Raw genomic sequence first — 19,329 nt, forward strand, 5'->3', positions numbered from 1 at the left:
GAAAAGTTGTACATCAACGGTAATAGGATGAGGAATGTTTTGATGAAAATCTGGCGTTCAATCACAGTATTTCCTCCGGGATAGCTCAGTCAGTATACTGAGTGGTTACGGACTGGGCGACAGAGGTTCGATCCCCGACGGGGGCAGAGGATTTTCCTTCTAGCCTCTGCGTCAAGACCGGCTCTGAACTGCATTCAATCGTCTTCAAGGAAATATTTTTAAAATATAAGAAAAATTAACACGGATCCAAAAATATCTGTAAGATAACGCAAAATATAGATTTAATTTAGAATAAAATAAGTCAACTGATGCTTCAAACATTTAAAGTGCAGTTTCACTTGACGGTTTATGTAGTCAATTGAATAAAAATTTTCTTGGATATTATCCATCGTCTAATATATATAAAACGTAAAACGACGTTTCGGAGATGGGACTCTGTCTCCGTCTTCAGGTTCCTACTCAGTTGGGCCCACTAGATAGAGCTAATCCCTATCTCCGGACCTTGAATAAAAATTTTCTTGGATATTATCCATCGTCTAATAAATATAAAACGTAAAACGACGTTTCGGAGATGGGGCTCTATCTCCGTCTTCAGGTTCCTACACAGTTGGGCCCACTAGATAGAGCTAATCCCTATCTCCGGACCTTGAATAAAAATTTTCTTGGATATTATCCATCGTCTAATAAATATAAAACGTAAAACGACGTTTCGGAGATGGGACTTTATCTCCGTCTTCAGGTTCCTACACAGTTGGGCCCACTAGATAGAGCTAATCCCTATCTCCGGATCTTGAATAAAAATTTTCTTGGATATTATCCATCGTCTAATAAATATAAAACGTAAAACGACGTTTCGGAGATGGGACTCTATCTCCGTCTTCAGGTTCCTACACAGTTGGGCCCACTAGATAGAGCTAATCCCTATCTCCGGAGAGTCCCATCTCCGAAACGTCGTTTTACGTTTTATATTTACTAGACGATGGATAATATCCAAGAAAATTTTTATTCAATTGACTCTTCACCATCGTCAAGAAGTTTTAGATCTGGTTTATGTAGTAATCTGTAATTTAATTAAATTCACAGATGCAGCACCGTGTAGTTTGATATAAGTTTACCGACGTTTCAGAAGTCCTTACTACTTTCACCATCAAGCCCCGATGGAAGCAGCATTGATTTCCGAAACGTCGGTAAACTTCTTCCAACGACGCAACAACCCAGAAGACGGTCATCTTCAACGCTAAACAGCCGAAGTTGATAAATGAACGTGAGATGGTGATGTTATTCTGGGTTGTAACTCCGTGTGGTTCGTATTGTAGATATCAAAGTTTTGAAATATGATCTTGACGGTTGAAATCGGAGGTAGTTGGTAGAAAATATTACACAGAGAATGATACGAAAAGAAAATATAAGGCCTGGATAAACAGGACATCATTAAATTATAACAGTGAGCTATGATAAGTGGAGAAAGGTGGCACTAAGACAGGATATTAATCGGTTTGTCTAAAAGACGACATCAGGATCAATTTCTATCAATAAGGTTTACTTGTAAATACGACGCGACTTCAAATTAATTTGGAAACTTTTCGGCGCTAACTACGAAACATACTTTTGGGTTTCAGGCCCAATAATTCGACGCTCTCAAACGGCGTCCATTTTCTGAACGACGCAGACGCTGTTGATGACGAAACAGAGTGCAAGGGGGATGTCGTCGCATCGCGCAACAGCAAACACTTCGACGCTCATTGGTGCATACGAACGGAACTGGAAGCCAACGTCGTCTACCCGGATTAATGAACCAGAGTAGCCAACACAGAAATCGGCTACTTTTCCTCAGTTAATGAATTCAAATATACAACAGCTCCTTCAAAATATTAACATATTAAGCATTAATTACATTTTTCCCGTCTTGATTGAACTCACCAGTTAAAACAACGTCGTTAAATAATTTTCAGTTATGTATGATTTGAGGTTTTCACAGCGATGAGTATGAAGATTTCTGTCTTCTGGGTTGTTGCGCTGTGTAGTCTGGTCGATGTTTACCGACGTTTCAGAGGTCATACTGCCTCCGTCATCAGAGTATGAAGATTTCTGTCTTCTGAGTTGTTGCGCTGTGTAGTCTGGTAGATGTTTACCAACGTTTCAGAGGTCATACTGCCTCCGTCATCAGGGCGATGAAGATTTCTGTCTTCTGGGTTGTTGCGCTGTGTAGTCTGGTCGATGTTTACCGACGTTTCAGAGGTCATACTGCCTCCGTCATCAGAGTATGAAGATTTCTGTCTTCTGAGTTGTTGCGCTGTGTAGTCTGCTAGATGTTTACCAACGTTTCAGAGGTCATACTGCCTCCGTCATCAGGGCGATGAAGATTTCTGTCTTCTGGGTTGTTGCGCTGTGTAGTCTGGTCGATGTTAACCAACGTTTCAGAGGTCATACTGCCTCCGTCATCAGGGCGATGAGTATGAAGATTTCTGTCTTCTGGGTTGTTGCGCTGTGTAGTCTGGTCGATGTTTACCAACGTTTCTGAGGTCATACTGCCTCCATCATCAGAGCGATGAGTATGAAGATTTCTGTCTTCTGGGTTGTTGCGCTGTGTAGTCTGGTCGATGTTTACCAACGTTTCAGAGGTCATAATGCCTCCGTCATCAGGGTGATTTTTCTGAAACGTTGGTAACGTTGGTAAAAATCTACCAGACTACTCAGGGCAACAACCCAGAAGACAGAAATCCTTGATTCAACAGACGGTTTACTTCGAATAATACGAGTACATTATAGAAAAGGACAAGCGACTCAGACTTGAAGCCTACGCAGGACTTTGTATCCTTACCACGAACACACATGCATACGGCTATTTGCGCCCTCGTACCACGAGATGGAATACATTTGCGTGTGGAGATACACACAAAACGGCATCTCTAATAAAGGAATAAGTCTAAGGCAAACTTCCAGGCCGTACTGAGATCAGAAAGTGAGTTTGAGTAGAAATTATCGGTAACAATGACGAGTGTAAGAGGTGCATTGAAATCACTGTTGGTAAAGTTAATAAATTACGCCTCTTATATAATACAGGGGTACGGTAAATATTTTATTCGAAAAAATCAGGCTACTTATATACAAATTTCAAATAAGGGAGAATATACTTTTTAATGGGATCTTATTATTTAGTGTTCTGTCTGACGACAGATCCATATGAAGAGGATCTTTCCATCCTTTTCTCGGACTGGGACCTGTTCATATACGTTCTTGGCAGATGATCCAGAAGTGGTTTGCCATTGCCTTCTTCTGTGTGTGAATGGAGTAATTGTTGGGATGCCACGGAGAAAAACTCCGTGTTGCCTAGACCACGGCCTTGCCCAACACAAGTTATAAATTCGGGCACCGCCGGGAATCGAACCCGAGACCCCAGGATTACAATGCCAGCGTTCTAACCGCTAGACCACCGTGGCCGTGTTAATGGGATCTATTTTACATTAAAATAATTTCTTATAGACCACAACAAACCGTATTCAAGAAATTTCAAAAATTTCGAATACAAATTAACTTGTTGAACCGGTAAGGACCAAAATAATGTCGGATAGACAACCACTAGAGTTAATTATCGATACGAAATTTAATCTAAATCCGTCGAATGATCTCGTAGAATTCGATAATATTTATCTAAAATATATAAAATCGTGCTTATAAACAAAACTGTTTACGCTCTGAAAAAGACTTTGTGCAAAACGCGTGTCGACCTCAAGTGTAAACAGATTTGTTTGTACGGACGATTTTATATATTTTAGATAAATATTCAACACATCAAGGTTCTAAGATTCGATAATATTATATACTTTAAATAAGAACGCGTAAAAATTATAAAAAAATAAATCATACTTCACACGCAAAGCGAAGTGTATATATAAATGTGTTTTATTTTATAACCAGAACTGGGTTTTGTTATGTGGAAGACAGCGTCTAGTCGAATTGCTATGACACGTGCCAACTGAAATCTGTTGAAAGACAACATGACAACATAAGAATCACAAATATTCAGCCCACTGTTCACACAGACCGCGTAATATTCATACCGTCCGCACAGATAAGGAATGAAGAACTGTCTGTTCTGTTATCAGAACATGGCGTATTTTGTAAAAGCGAATGTAACTAAATAAATAAATACTGTTCATCACGCAACGCGTTACAAAATCAGTTGCGGGGGCATACGAGGTGCGATCGGAAAGTTTCCAGAAGATCGACGTCGTACCATCAACGACTTGTGCGACATTGTTGGGATAGGCTATGGGACCTGTCAGCTGATTCTAAAGGACGACGCATCCTGTCTGAGGACCAGAAGCAGAATCGACTTCTCGTTTGTCAGGAGCTCAAAGATCTTGCAAGAACCGACCCCAACTTCCTTTCTAAGCTCCGTGTGACTTCTTCCTCTTCCCAAAGATGAAAATTCAGCTAAAGGGAAGGAGATTTGAGACGATAGAAGAGATTCAGGCAGAATCGCAGATGGTGCTTGACAGGCTGACAAAGAAAGATTTCCAGGGATGCTTCCAGGCTTGGCAGCGGCGCTGGGATCGTTGTGTTCACTCCCAGGGGAACTACTTCGAGGGTGATGGATGAATTTAATACCTGAGATAAGTGTACGGGGTTTTTATAGGCGCAGTCTAGAAACTTTCCGATCGCACCTCGTATTAACTGAACGCACAACGACATTTTGCCCAAAACATGTCGGATGTCTCAACCTATGATCGACTCACACGTGTAGTAAGACGTAACCCTAATTAACTATTTAATTCGCCTCCGAAATAACATTTTAGATGACTCATTACTAAAATCATAACCGCACTTTCTTATTACAATTTAAGAATTTCTTAACACAGTGCGATCAAAATAAAGAAGGCGGCGCCCACCTGACTTCAAACTATCGATAGGCTTTCAATTTCTGCTATTTCGCGTCGACAAATTTATCGGGGAACGTAGAAATTAGTTTTTCTTTGGAGTCAGTGCAATATAATCCATACACGCCATGGAGGCGCTTGGGGGGAGATGAGGTATAAAACTTATTCATTCTTGATCTCAGCACTAGATGGGGCGAGTGATCAGCGTCATCCCGAGGAAATGGGGATCGAAAAGCCGATCTGAAATCAGAGGCTGGAAGAAAATTAATCTGCCCTTACTGGAGCTCAAACCCGGTTTATCAGTCCACAGTCAGATACTGTGCCGTCGGGGCTAACTCGTCTGACAGAGGTTCTTAAAGTCATCATCATAGCTGTCAATGATTTTGGGTCTTGTGACCCGTTCCGGCCTCAGTCATCCAGTAATCTTTTTAAAGGACGTCTTTGTTTCTTTTTCCTATTCGTTTATGTTTCAAAATTTGATGTGTCAATCTGTCCTTCTCCATTCTTCGTACATGTTGTATCCAGTTCCTTCTGTATCTGTGGATTTTTTCCCAATATTCGCTCTGTTTGTAGTTCTTTGTGGATGACGTCATTTCTTTTATGATCTCTCCATGTGTATTTGGGAGTTTTTCTTAAAAAAAAACCTCATCTCTGCTGCTGTAATTCTTGATTTGTCGCATTGCTTCATTATCCAGGTTTCGTACCCGTAAATAAGTGTAGGTATGGTCAAGGTTTTATATATTTTCAATCTAGTTTGTGTTGAGGTTTTAGAGGGTTTAAATATTTGATTAAAGATGCCTGTACCTTGTAAGTATTTAGATAATTTTGCTGGGAGATTTTTTCAGTTTCTTACTGTATATCCCAGATAGTTAAATATGTTAACCTGTTGTATTATTATGTTATTTATTACTATCTTGGATCTGATGGGATCTTGTCCTTTGAATGACATGGTTTTGGTCTTGTCTGTAGACAACTTCTTAAAAATAAAATTCAAAATAACCTTAAACAACGGGTAACCGTATAAAAATAGTTGCCGAAAGATTGTTACTACAAATCTCGAAGTTGTATTGATTATTCGATACGGTGTGGGGGGCATGTATTGAACGAAACAGAAGGACAATTTGCGTTTTAAAATAATTTTTCAATATGCTTAAAAGTCTTCCTTGTCTCATGTTTAACCTATAGGCCTAATTATTTGGGATACCCCCATAAAGTCTAAGATTCTTATTGAGTTAACCTGTCTCAAAATTTCGATAGATCGCTGGAGCTTGTTCCAAAGTTGATCCCTACTTCACAATTCTTAAACTGACTTTTATTGAATTGTTGTTATGAATGTTTTTTATATATCACAAATGTTCGCGTTTCTTTCCCGATTCAACAACAACAACAACAACCATCGATAATATCGACATTAAATTAAGAGATTCTCGTAAGACTCTGTGTAAATGTCTTTCCACATCTTATCGCCTTAAAAATCCGTGTTATCGATAATAACTTTAGTCTATAGGTCGTCTAAACTTCCAAGATGTCAATTAGTACATCACCGTTCAATATAGGGTTCTAGAATTCTAATTTTTTTTAAAAAAAAAACTTTAAAAATTTTAACACTTCTATTGAGAAATAATTTTATGAACAGTAATAATAAAAAAAATATGGCGACCACGCGAAAAATATTACGCTGGTTGCAGGAATAGGCGAATAACTGTGAACTTAATTCGGTAAATTTGTATGGCAGAATGTTGAGAGTATTATCTGCCAGTAGTGTGAAAACTTACAAACTTTCGGAACCCTACAAAGCAAGTGCCAACTTTAAGGTTTCATCTCTTCTTCACGTTGACAACCAATTTCTTGGACAAACTCGAAATTACAATTATATTCGTATTTTACCGTAAACGGATTAAAAAAAAATTGTCAGTGGAACCACGGTTCCGGAGAATTTGACGTAAATACGTCTATACGGAAACGAAGTTTATATATTGGCTTTATTCTAAATATTTCCTTTATACATGCTTTATATTTGAGATAAGTTTGATTAAGACAGAAAAAATAACAAACGAATTACTTTATAGATATTTCCAATTGGAAACAAATGTTCGCGCAAAAGAAATGAGCCTGAATACCTTATTCATTCTCTTATTGGCTGAGTGTTGGAAGACCGTGTTTCGATTCTAGGCAACACATTAATATGGTTCTTCGTCCCCGCGTGTTGGCGGCCACTGGGGCCCACTGAAACACCTATTCAATGGCTATCCCGAGGTGGGGGGTCCCCTGGTCTAAAACGGCCGTGGTGTGAGGTTCAATGTTGCCCTCTACATGGTGTAAACGTTGAGAATACGTGGATGCATATTTGTACTTCCTCATACGTCATCACAGTAAGGTGCTTAGTTAACTTGACTTTTACGTTTAACAAACGAGAACTTTTAAGTACATTCAGGTAGACCAGCACACCCAAGATTTAAACACAGATAAAATTGTCTAAATGACAATGACCATTACGGAATCACCACGGAAATTCCATCTTAGCCTTTACTAGAATGTCCATCAATATACTTTGTAAAACTCAGTGTCAATTTTGACAGTTGTACATGAAAATAAGTTGCCAAGGGCCTAAAGCCAACTTATCAGCAGTCACTTAAAATAAGCTTCGTGTTCATAAATGCATCTCTTTTCCGGCAAACATAAGTAGTGGGTGTTCGAACAGAATACAAATAGAATATTTAATGTTATGTGTCATAATAAATAATAATGAGATATGAACCTGTCGACTATATTAACATTTGTAAAATATTTCTGTAAATGACAGCGTTATGACTAGAAAGATTACAGACTTCAAAATATCACTTTTGATTTCAAGAATTATACAACTTCGCCTCTAACATGTATTAATTCTGAGATAATGTATCTTTTAGCACACAGCATCTCTTATATATGAAGGGGTTTAATCTCTGATATCACAAGGCAACAGACGAGATTCAAACCCACAACATCACCGTGAGTTCGGCCTAATATTTAACGCTTTAAACGTTATATTTCCACAAAAAAACACTAACGCTAAATTCATCAGTTTACTTGTCTAAATAAGCGGATCTCCTATCTGGACTAAAGTTACTCGCGCATTAACTAACAAAATACCTTCAAATTACGCTCTCATCTATCTGTTTATCTACCAACCTACAATTATCACTGTTATTCGCTCTTGATCACATGGAAAATATATTATTATTTATTTTATTCCCGTATACGATGCATCCACTCTGGTCACAGGGCGATGCATCGGTCATTCCTGTAGGATTTTATTTTTCCTTCTGCGAGGAAGGGAAGACTTTAACGGGACCCTGAGGTTCATTACCAAAGAAAATAGCTCTTGATCCCGAACCATGTCAGTTGTAATCCGTCCATAACCTTCCTGAATATTAAAGCCATCCAGTTAGTTAGTCCGTTAGTTAGTTAGTCTGTTAGTTAGTTAGTCAGTTAGGTAGTTTGTTAGTTAGTTAGTCAGTCAGTCAGTCAGTCAGTCAGTTAGTCAGTTAGTTAGTTAGGTAGTCAGTTAGTTAGTCAGTTAGTTAATCAGTTAGTTTGTTGCTTAGTTAGTTAGTTAGTCAGTCAGTCATTTAGTTTGTTAGTCAGTTAGTTAGTTAGTTAGTTCCTCATGTAGCGTCTTCGCTTCACAAATAAACTCGTGAACGAATCATACAGCAGATTTTGAGCAAACAGATGAAGTCTGATATTCGCTTCATTACGAGTTACAGGACAACAAAAATCCTTTTTTGTGTCGAACAGTGACACGGTGTATTGCAATATTACCTTTCCAAATCGAGCTGAAAGCACAAAATATATAAATGATCTTATTAAATTAAGTTAGACGCGAGTATCTCCCCGGCGACTGAAATCAGATTCCTCTCAAACCCCACCACGTAGCTTCAGTTGCACTTACTGCTACGAGTGTCGCCACCGTCGAAACTAAATTTCAAATTTTCCTCATCGCGCGACAGTCAAACGTCTTTCTTGTACTCTCTGCCCCTGTTTCACGAATGCCAGATTCCATTGTTGACTAGTTTGCATTTACTCCTACGAGTGTCGCCACTGGTAAGACCGCATTCAAATTTATTTCGTCTCGCACGAAAGGCTTCTTAATCAAGCGTGACGGACATTGGCCATTATATTAGAAGTAAATAGTAAGAAAACATACAGATGGCGTACTTACTCCAGATAAATGTCTTTACTCGCTTTTGAGAAAGTACACGTCCTCTCTTCCGGTATTCACTTTTGTCGGTCATAATTTTCATAAACATTTATCTAATTTATCACAGTTCGTTAAATTTCCTCCAGATTCCCTTCAAATGTCTGAAGAAAAATTGAGCCAATGTCGTTAAAGTAACATCGTTTAACTTATTTAAATTGGAAATGCAAGCCATTAATATTTACCTAGTATACGAGGAGCGATCGAAAGGTTTCAAGACTTCGCCTATAAAAACCCGTACACTTATCTCAGGTATTAAATTCATCCATCACCCTCGAAGTAGTTCCCCTGGGAGTGAACACAACGATCCCAGCGCCGCTGCCAAGCCTGGAAGCATCCCTGGAAATCTTTCTTTGTCAGCCTGTCAAGCACCATCTGCGATTCTGCCTGAATCTCTTCTATCGTCTCAAATCTCCTTCCCTTTAGCTGAATTTTCATTTTTGGGAGGAGGAAGAAGTCACACGGAGCTTAGAAAGGAAGTTGGGGTCGGTTCTTGCAAGATCTTTGAGCTCCTGACAAACGAGAAGTCGATTCTGCTTCTGGTCCTCAGACAGGATGCGTCGCATGTCGAGTTCTTCCTTTAGAATCAGCTGACAGGTCCCATAGCCTATCCCAACAATGTCGCACAAGTCGTTGATGGTACGACGTCGATCTTCGTGAATGGCCTGCCGAATCTTCGTAACATTTTCGGGCGTTGTGCTCGAAGATGGTCGTCCAGAACGCTCGTCATCATCGACAGAGGTTCGGCCATTTTTAAAACGTGAATGCCACACAAAAGTTTGTGCACGACCCATTGCGGACTCCCCAAATGCTTGCTTTAGCATTTCATAGGTTTCCGTAGCCGTTTTGGCGAGTCTTTGGCAAAATTTGATGCACACGCCATTCCGAAATCGCAGGAGGGTCGGTGTAATGCACTTCCAAAACGCCCTTAACTAAGAAACAAATGCTAATTCGATGATGCCGGCTGGCACACTGATTTACTATGAATGTAGGCCGCACCCCCTAAAGGCAGAAGCTCGCCCTCTATTGACACAGTCTGGAAAATTTCCGATCGCACCTCGTATAATCATATGCCAATTTTCCTAAAGTTTCAATTCATATTCGAGTTTATTTGGGGAGGGCCGTGCTGTGATACACAAAGCAAACTTACTGACGTCAACATTACTATTTCTTAATGAGCTCAAAATTATCTTCTGCGTATAAAGACACTTGCACCTGTCCTATTAACTTTGACACTAATTTTCAAGGTATCCTGAGAGGTCTATGTAGACCTGGGCTGACCAACGGTAGGTCTGTGGGTGCTAAGTAAGCTTTCGAAAGGGCATTGGTTTGCCCGCGAGAATTCCTCTTGAGCCACATGGTACAGAAGATGCAAGACGACAATTGTAACCTAATTATTTCAATTAGCATCTTTTATTCGTATAATCACACATTGCCCACCACGAACATGTATCTCCTCTATTAACATACGGAGGAAGTTATGTTCAAGAAATGTACTTTTAAGTAGGCTATAGTTCGTTAACGTTCTTAAAATTAAGCTAACTTAAAGATGAATCGCTCCTGTGAAAAGTAGAAAATTCTTCTGGATTCTAGTCTTCTGAAATGTGATATTGTAGAATCAGGAGTTATTTTACTCCGAAAAGTTACCAACTACCTAGGAGACTAAGTCATAAACGTAGAGAAAACCTCATTAAGTAGCCTACTGCAATTTTTGGTTTCCACAAAATATGACTTAATTATCAGTAATCGCCAGACCTGATAATTCTTACAACTCTTTAACTTTCCTACGCGTGCAACTACGTGCTATCTGGGAAATGCAAAAAAGATATAACAAGTTTCAGTCTTGTCTTCCAGAATCTTTTGTCCGCTCCTATAAAAAGATTCAAGTGACCTTGTTCCCGTTAAACGCAGGTAAGGATAAGAAACGTATTAAAAATAATATAGGCCCACGAAACATGATTTATAATTATGACGCACAAAAGATAAAATATAGTCCCAACTACCGATTATTTTACAATTTATCGTGAATTTCAAAGAATTTCTAAATGATGTGGCAATTATCTTACAATTGTCTCATCACTAGTAGATCTCAAAATAAATGAAGTACAGTTTCATCTTACAAAAACTAACCCCAAAACGAATAAATTCTGCAAACACGTAAACAACGAAATTAAAAATATGTGTGTCCAGTCTCGTCATATAAAGGGACAGAATATCATATATTCCATTCAGAACTCAAGGTTCTTTGTTCATTCTTATTTACGTACGTAAGTCCTTCAAATGTTTTTCCTGATAAGCTATGTCGAAGGCCTATCTTGTTTTAAAGTTTATCACCGAGAAAATGTGACCTCGAAATATAAAGGTAAAAAAAATCCCGTTAAAATTAATGACACAACACAGTATGTCGCCCTGCGGCTACATAATTTTGTTAAAACCAACCAGAATGCCTGAAACACTGAATTAGGCCTACAAACATTAAGGTAACCGTCATTTAAATGTTACAGATTTGTCTGTTTCAATGACACTTTTATGAATAGTTTTATATAACATTCTAATAAGATAATAAAATAAATTTAACTTATAAATTCTACTATTTATTTACTCCCAACATTTTGTTTTCTATATTACTCCATATTTATTAATGTTTTATTTATTTAAATCATTGCTTTACAGACTAATATTGAACATCAGATGAACCACACCACATAAAAAACAATACCTTCGTTCTAATATATAAGAGTAATCTGATAAGAACATTTCAATAAACTGCATAACATTGTAAATGATTGTAATTCGAGTTTTAAATTTACCAATCTAATTTATACCTGAGGACGGTTAAATATAACCGAAACATGTCGTAAGAGACGTTCCAATTTGTAAATCGATCATTCGATGCGGAACGTGAAATGATATTTTAAATATTTTATATTTTACCATCTTATTAAAAATTGTGATTTGACGGAGAATATTAAAATATTAACCTAATTCACAATATGACGCAAATATACTACCTTATGAACATTCTAAGTTACCAAATGCATAATTTTAATTCACACTTTGGTAAAACTTTGACAAGGTAGGTGGAGACGGCAGGCCGTGGTCTATTCAGAAAGTTCATGACCTTAAGCTTCAAATAATGTAACGTAGAGATGTTTCTTCAAGCCTTCTTTATTTCTTTATTTTGGCATTAAAATCTGTAATTCTTACTTCTGATAACTTATGCAAGTTATCTAAATTTAAGGCATGAAAGAATTATTTATAATATTCTTCAAGTTGATCTTGTCTTGTTGTGAAAATAAGGTAGCTAGTTAGACGTTATTTGCATATTTATAGCAGTAATATTGTGTACTGTTCTACACACACTTTATATTTAATATGGTAATATCAAGGTGAACACGTTTCAACTTAATAACTTATCTTACGTACTCTGAAATAAATTACACTAATTTCAAAATGACGCTTGGGGGAATAAATCCATCAATGATCCACTGTAAATTTCACAATTTCGATTAAAATTTCCATCCACATGTCTCAGTTTTGTGCATTTTCTTAAAATTTAAAACCTATTTCAAATACAAGTCTTTAAACTCTTACAGCCCTACGTCTAAAAAAATTACTAATACGTTTAAATTTTCTATGTTTTTGTTTCCAGAACTAAACGTTTTAACACACTTATACCTTTTAATTATTCCTTTATTTCCGTGTTACTTATCTTCAATTCGATAACTAGTTATATTATCTCACACCACAACGCGATGCATATACACGAGCTATGCATATATTTTACTGAGTTTCCATAAATTTATTTACTCACATCCTGTAATGTTACACAATTTTATATCCACTTTAATTAATATTAATTACACATTAATCATTTTATATAATTGCTTTTCGCTAATGTCCTACAACATTAATTTTATTATTTGTGTAGACGGGAAGATAGCGTCTGATACCATTTCACAGTTATCAAATTTGAAGTTGCCATACAACGCGATTCTTAAACACAAATTTGTATTTTCTCTCCCATTTACGTAAATAAATTCAATTTAATCTACGCGTTAGGATGAAATATCCATGACTCTGGCCAATTTCCCTCAATCTGTGACTGGCATAATTTCCGATTTTCAGAATCTAAGACACTCAATGCAAATCCAAGTCGCGCTTACGTAATATCGACAAATAGTATCAAAGAACCACAAGTCTGTCTAACAAAGGTTTCGTAAGATTCGGACACAGATAGGCACGATATTCAGACTGTTTAGCGTAACTTCAAAATAAAACTCTAATAAAAATGCATACAGACAAGAGTAACCTACAAGATTGAAACGAATTTGGATGACAAATCACACAGAAATACTAAAATTAATTAGGATGCCATATATTTGGCATATTTTATTATGATCTGAGGTTCTCAAGGCGGTGAGAACGGATAGGCCTCCTTCTGGCTTATAACGCCGTGTAGTCTGGTAGAAGTTTACCAACGGCACCAAGGACCTCTGAAACGATAGTAAACTTCTACCAGACAACACGGCGTTACAACCCAGAAGACAGCCATCTTCAGGGAATATTCTGTTTACGATTGTAAATGGTAACGTAGCCTTACTTTGCATTACAGGCTCTGATGGTGCTAAGTTCCCACTAGGCCCATAGCCCTCTCTATTTCTAGACGTTTTATAAATCCTTACCAACAGTTTTGTGTTTCCAAAACTTTAGTTGTGAGAGAAAAAACTTAGAAATTAACAGTTTGTAAATTAACCTTCTTCTAACAGGTCTAACAGTCATTAACCGCAAATATTTCCGTGGTGTATTATCGTATTTAAGATATGTGGTCTAATATGTTAATTACTGTTGTTAAAGTGTCGATTATGGGTTTAAGGCTCTACACGTCTTGAATTAAGGCAATTATGCCGAACGTGACGAGCTCGGCGTGACGTGTTGTACATCGAGAAATGCGTACAAAGTTTTTTTAAGTCAGAAAACGTTAAGGAAAATATTCCTTTAGAGATCTGAGCATAAACGCGAGGGTGATACAGGCTGAATCTCGGCCTCAGTTAAATTCTGAAATATAATATCACTGTGTGGGGCAGATACAGTTGAATGTGAGAAGTGTCCAAAACTTTGGGTAGTTACGTAGTGAAACCTTCTGGTAACAGATTACACTAACGTTTTGAAGAACCAACATCGAACATCCAAACGACAATTAACTTTGGGAATCCAACAGGGAAATTCTATAAAACTTTCAATGTAATTGCCTACACTGTAACAAGAAATGGACGGGTTTCTAAGTCCTATTTAGACCATTTGGTCTTACGGACTCTGCCTTCATATACAAACACCAGGAATCGAAGACACGTGACCCGGTCTGTAATCGGTCTCAGTATTGTATTCATACGTATCCAAACTATTATTAACCACGTCAACTAACTCATTGTACGGCTTGAAGTCTGTAATCTATTCCAAGTTAAGCCAATAAGAAAGACGTTGTTAAATTGGCTCTTATCATAAATTTGTGACATAGGATACATAAACTGGGCATAAATACAACTTATGCTCACCTAATTAATTATAAACTCTGTTATCGCGTATATTTAACACGAATAAATAAAATATAAGGCAGAGATCATTTTGCATTTATGGGATCGTATTTAAAATTCAAAACTGAAAAATTGCTTCACATAATAAATTACTTTCCCACTGGCTCAAATTCTCACATACAAATTGAAAGGATAAATCTGGCTACTTACAAAACAAATATAACAATCCTATGTACTTGCTGATTCTTTAACAGATAGCTCGGTTAGTTCGATAGGCGGTCAGACAATATATATTTTAGGCCTAGTAAGCCTATATAAAATCATAAAATCTGCAAATTCGTTAGTATGTAAACAAGTCTGCACAGACTAACAAAAAGTTCATTTCCAGTAGACGGTTTCAATGTTAGCAATAATGAATTTAAATGTTCGACAGTCACATAATTATCGGGGATTTAGGAGGAACACAAATTTGAGGGTTTAAACAGTTTGCGGAACTTCGGAAACCCGCCTAGTGACCTCACAGCCTTCCATCATTTGCGGAAGAACACGACTATCAGGCCTATCGATTGATAGCTCAATAATAATTAAAATTTACATACAGCGAAGAACACTTTTAGGCCTATAATCTTTTATTCCGCAAAACATCATAACGCTGTAGTGCCATCTTAATTAGAATTTTATACAATCTAAGATTCGAATTACAATTCACATTTCCATCTGTTACCATTCACTCTTAAATTTCTATAACGCGTTTTAACCAATTAGGTCACATTGAGCATGATGTATATATATACAGAACAACATCGAGTGTGTTATTAAAAAATGGAATAAAAATCTGAAAAAGAACATCGTTTAATATCTGGTAAAAATCTGATAAAAAATGTACGCTGGCATAATGTATGAAAATTATATTTGAAATTATTTATTCGTTTTGAAGCTTTATATAATTATATACACCCGAGAATGGTTCTTTTAGGAACTGAAACATGTCGTGAAACATGAAAAAATGATGGTCTAATGTAAATCGAATATTTCGATAAAGAACATCATTTAATATTTTAAATATTTTAAAATGTTAATTATTGTAATATTTTAATATTTAATAAGAATTTATTGTGATTAGACGGACAAGATTTAATATATACTTAATATACAATTAGGTCATGTTCAGTAAATTTCCATCATGCGAAAAACTATTCTCAATTTATGAACTGAAGCATGTGAGATCAGTAGATACAATTTTCTTTTATTAATACAAGCCTAACAGAAACTATTCCTACGATTACTAACGCTGTTTGTACCACATAAGACCTGTTATGATTAAAAATGTATATAATAAAACAAAATTATATCCCTTCATTGATGCTATTGTTTTGGATTTATTACGCCGTGTAGACTTGTAGACTCGTGGGTATATATCAACGTTTCAAAATAACATAAGCTACTGTCTCGATCTTCAGGGCTATCTACCTTCGAGTCTACACGGCGTCAGAACCGATAACAAAGACATCTTTACAGACAGCAGAACTTCAAATTCTACGTACCCTTATCACTTAAGCGTGTATAGGCCTACGTTTCTATTACTGTGTGCTTAACAATCACTGTCACGTGTTCGTACAACTACGTTAAATAGTTCAGTATCTAAAACTCATTACTAACAATACATTTAATAGTTCAATACGTAAAATTAATAATTAGAACGTACTTCAATTTTTAAATACTAAATTTTAGGTATTTAACGCAGTGACAAACACTGGTGACGAAATCAACCTATAAACTGGTTACAGACAATAAATAAATAAATACGAATTATAGGAGAGAACAACAGAAAAAATCCTTAATTAAATAACTGACATGATTTTAAGGTTTATATTTTTAACTAATAATATAACGTAGGACTTAACTAATGTTTGTAATCACAGTAATGAAGTATTTAGGCACGTCAACAGATAATTGTAGACACGTTTCAATTTATGAAACATCACATCACTGACACGTACTCAGAATGCAGGTAATAAAGATGCATATCTTAAGTGATAACAAATTGAAAAATGATTTATAGTTTCAATTTTATATGGTCTAAAGTTTGAACTAAGATACTAGACAACAAAATTGAAAAACAAAAATATTTCAGCAGTTGTATTTCACGTTTAAACCAACGTTCACGCTTAAAGCTTCGATGTTTTACGCCTACTGTTCACAATGCTTTTAATGTTAGAATATAATCCCGTAATTACATAAATTTGAACAGATCCAAGAACGTAGATTTCAATTATTGTTGTCGTCCAAACATTTGGAACATGCCTAAGACTGAATTTTCCTCTAGCGTCTCAAAGTGAAATCGTATTTGTCGCTAAACTGTATTTTCAATTACAGTCTCGTATCACGTACGAATTAACATTCACCTAAAGATATTAGATTTTTAAACACGTGACGATTCGTAAAATCGTGTTTAGTTAACCTCAAAAGACTAACTTTGAAAAACAAGCAGATCGGAAATTTAGAAATGAAAAATGTTTCCTCCGTTTGATGACGAATAAACATAATTAAACTTCTTCTTGTCTTAAGTTCGACCGCACAAGTCACTGATATTTCCGCGACACCTGAAGATGGTTCATTGAAAACCGAAACATGTCGTGAAAAAGATGATGCTCTAATTGTAAATCGAACATTTCGATAGAAATAGCATCATTATAATATATTTTAATATATTTTAAATATTTTAAATGTTAATTGTAATAATAATATTTTAATATTTAATAAAATATTTTATTGTGATTAGACGGTTAAAATTAAACAATTATAATCATCACAATATGACGCAACATTATCATCTCATGAATCAGAGACCTCAGTACGTTACACTATCAACATTTTAATTGGACGCTTAACAACTCTTACGTCTACAGAAAATTCTGAATAAACCCCCCAGAGTAACATGCCTATGTGCGTAGCCTGTGTTCTGTGTTTAGTGTAGTCTGTAGGTCTAGGCATGTTGTAGGCCTATTATAAACACGGAATTTGTACGCTTTATTTCAGTTTACAAAACAACCCTGCCGGTAACATTTACAGCCTATACTGACAAAATTCTCTTACAGATATTTGAGCAAAGAGCCTATTAGAACTGTTTTTAAAATGATTTAACAAGTAAATTTAAATATATATTATTTAAATCTTGTCCGTCTAATTCGATTTACATTATTTCGATAAAGAACATCATTTAATATTTCAAATATTTTAAACGTTAATTATTGTAATATTTTAATATTTAATAAGACTTTATTGTGATTAGACGGACAAGATTTAAATAATATATATTTATTATATCACAATATGACGCAACTTTACCATCTCAAGTAAATTTAAAGCAGATTACACACAGGAGCCTAGTTCAGAAATTCTTATTACGAAATCCGAAAACATTGTCACAAAAAGATACGAAATCTTTAATCGTGCACTACCGCGAGGCAGTTTAGTCCAATCCACAGTCTATTTTTCTAAGATAACTTCCACATTTTAAGATCCAACAGTAAATCTATTCAAAAACTGTGCAATTTTGAATACAGAATATATTTTAGGCGTTTCGTGTAATTATCAGAGCAGACAGCAAACTGTTTCCCTTCACTGCATTGACTAACTGATGTCTGTAATTGAGGAATTTTTTGTTTTCTTTGAGGTAAAAGCCTTTTTTTTAAAACTTAATTACACGAACTTCGCCTATATCTCTCACACGAAAGTCTCTACGCATGGTTTTAAATGTTTTCGTATCTGAGTCTCTACCATCTTAGCCCTAAATCTAGGCTACCATTCACGAATTGAACCAATTACCAAAGACTATAGGTTCAAACGTCCTACATTCTACCCGATACCTTCCGTACACTTCATTTAGAAATTTTGTGTCCAATGGAGAGAACAGAACCGATTTATCCCGCACGTCAGACGAAGGGTCACAGAGAGTAAAATCTCTATTTAGCCTAACAAATTGGTGTCCGGAGTGAGGGGCGGTCAATCTGCTTTATTAATGAAGCTCGCAGGCCTAAATTTCTCTGATTCTTTTCCAGGAAACACTGACCAAGAGCGAACGCCGAACGGGTAGGCGGTCTAAATTGACTGACATCGAGCAAATGAAACAAGGGTTCTCTTTACCGATCGACTACCAAATCACACCGACCACAAATCGACAAGGAAAGAGTAACCTAAAGAATTTAACAGCCACAAGCCATTTACCAACATTTCGCCACCAAAACGCTCTGAAATTAGATTTAATTAGCTAATTCATCTTTATCATAATTAATCTAATCTCTGGGCAATGATTGATTTAAATGTGTTACGGTACGAATAAATTACGTAGACATAAAATTCCCTACGCATTTCGATGTGCAATGAACGTAAAATGGGGCTGTTTCAGAAACCTCCGTGTATGGATTTAAACCCAATATCAAAATTTATAGGCCTAACAATTATTAACTGTGTGACAGATCACTGGATAAGAGATAGGACACTTTTAGTGTAGAAAACTGAAAGAGTTTCACTCAACACAAATTACGTCGACTGGCTTATTAAGTAAATTTTACTACGTAAGAATACAGGAATATAATAATATGAATATTTTAATATAACTACAGAAATTCACTACTCATTAAGATTATGTAATTAGGCCTATAAATGTGCGGGA

The 19,329-nt window shown here is 36.2% G+C and overlaps 1 protein-coding gene across 3 annotated transcripts in view; it reads right to left on the reverse strand.

Moving 5' to 3' along the window:
• tup (LIM1_Isl and LIM2_Isl domain-containing protein tup) overlaps positions 1 to 19,329 on the reverse strand; it is a 172,138-nt gene that overhangs the window by 151,673 nt on the left and 1,136 nt on the right. The gene's annotated exons all lie outside the window — the stretch shown is intronic.

Source organism: Zootermopsis nevadensis, unplaced genomic scaffold, assembly GCF_977971745.1.
Source record: "Zootermopsis nevadensis isolate Lab colony 2312 unplaced genomic scaffold, Znev_1.0 Znev_ptg000005l, whole genome shotgun sequence".
Lineage (NCBI taxonomy): Eukaryota > Metazoa > Arthropoda > Insecta > Blattodea > Termopsidae > Zootermopsis > Zootermopsis nevadensis.